Genomic DNA, 2,176 nt, shown 5'->3' with positions numbered 1-2,176 from the left:
CCAACTGTTCAGTATGAATGAATTCCTAAATGCCAGATTATAGAATTGCACATAAATTTAATGGCGTGTGTCTGCATTTTCCTTAATTAAAATCTAACCCGGAAACCATCTGTTCATGGGGATTAGATCTTTGGCCCCAAAGGCCTGCCATCTAGTGCTGAGTTAATTATGAATCGCTTTACTTCTCTCTCCTCCTCCCCTCCCCCCCACCATTTCTCAGTGTAGTTTGCTTTGAAAGAGGTTTAGAAAGTGACCTTCCCCCAAGTAACAATATTACATTTTGGCTTGCATTAGTCCCTTGATCCTAATGCTTGATGAATGAAAAGACATTGACTGATGAGGTAGGGAGAAGACAGAAATATGAGGTTTTCACTCTTATTTGTAGCAGTAGAGTGAACAACCTAAAATGTTAGACAGACTATAATCAGTAATTCATCCACTGCAATTATGATGCAGCTAGTGAAATATGCTGCATGACAAGAATGTCTCTCATAGGCTACATTTAGTCATTTTTTCTTCGTATTACTAAATTACTGTTTTCACATCTTCGTTCTGAACTTAATCCAAAAGGTGGAATGGGCTTTAAAAAGATGAATACTATGGGTTGAATCCAGACTATGGTAACCATACTTTATTCCCATTTAAATCAATAGGACAAATTAGTCATGACTAACTTAAATCCCATTCATTTCAATGGGACTTAGTCTGGTTCCAACAGTGTATCTGACACATATTTGAGACTGCTAGGTTTGCTTAATGTTACTAGATTCCACCCTGTGCATTAGCAAGACTTGGGAATAGATGCCTTTTCAGGAAAAGTTGTTGGAGATATTTCTTAACATCCAACAATATTTTGGCTATGTGAAGATTCTGTTGTTGGGGTCAGAGACCCAGTGCTGTTGCCAGCTGCAGATATCCAAATTCATAACTCAGTCATGAAATGAGGAAACTTCTCTGCCAAGTTATGCATTGGCTTGGTTGAACGAAATTGCAAAGAGAGTAAGGTGGCATTGGCTGTAAGGGAAGGGCAGAGAAAAATTAATGTTACATGTTAATCTTAGCATGTACAATCCATCCCTAGTTATGTCATACTTTTTGGCTTCCAAAAGAGATCATCTTCAAAGAGGTACATTAAAACATGGTTTGAAAACTTTGTGGAGATTCCACAAGGAAGAAAAGTAGACTGAATTTGGCCGATTCCCTAAATCAACTTCTCTTACTTCTAATTCTTTATTATCTTCTTTGAATTGAATGGTAAGATATCTATCACACAGTTGTAGTGATTGTACACTGTTTCAGTGGAGAAAGAGAGCCTGGCTTCTTGGTTTTAGTAGCCTGTGAAGCAGCCTAGAATTTATACATCTTTTTCTACAGTAATGCTACTAGTGCACTGTGTTAGTTTTATTTTCCAGGACTATGCTATGTAGGTAAGGACTATCCAGTTAGTGTACTATGGTATACTAAGCAACTTCTTACATGGAGATAGCTCATGTAGCCCAAAGGTATTTACATGGAGATTGCCTTATGCAGGAAATGTGTGACGTAGCCCAAAGTTATTTGTTACAGACCCAACTTTTGGTTAGTAATATCAAAAATCTGTTCATGAATCATATGACAAGCATACCAAGAGTCCTAAAAATTGGTCTGGCAATGGCCATAGTCTAGTTGCTGTTCTTGCATTTACGTTTTCTCTATATCTATTATTATTCAACATATACATAAAAGAACACACACACCTGAGCATAGGTGACAGCCAGTGTGGTTGCCATGGGATATAGGGGACAAGAGTTCAAAACCCACATGTAAGCTCAATTGATGGCGTTGGACTTTAGTTTTCTGGTTGCAAAATGGCAAAAATTTATCTGAATGAAATTGTAAAGCACTTTGTATTGTAAAAGTGCAGTATAAACAAACAAATGCGTAAGCAATTATGAGTAATGCATTTTTTTTTAAATGAAGAACGCAAGAACATATAGAGGACTACAAGATGTCCAATATTCTGAAATGATAGTCATTGTAACCAACATAGTTTTGGGTGGGTAGATGGGTGGATAGGTTGTTTCTTGCATGAGGAAGTCCTTGACAGTTCCCCTTTTGCTTTATAATAGATCACTGTTTCTGGAGTTTTCACACCTCATTTTCACATTATGAGTTATCTGTTCATATCCAGCGACTG

Source organism: Elgaria multicarinata, chromosome 2 (assembly GCF_023053635.1).
Source record: "Elgaria multicarinata webbii isolate HBS135686 ecotype San Diego chromosome 2, rElgMul1.1.pri, whole genome shotgun sequence".
NCBI lineage: Eukaryota > Metazoa > Chordata > Lepidosauria > Squamata > Anguidae > Elgaria > Elgaria multicarinata.
The sequence above is the reverse complement of the archived record's forward strand: the minus strand, read 5'-3'. Positions refer to the sequence as shown.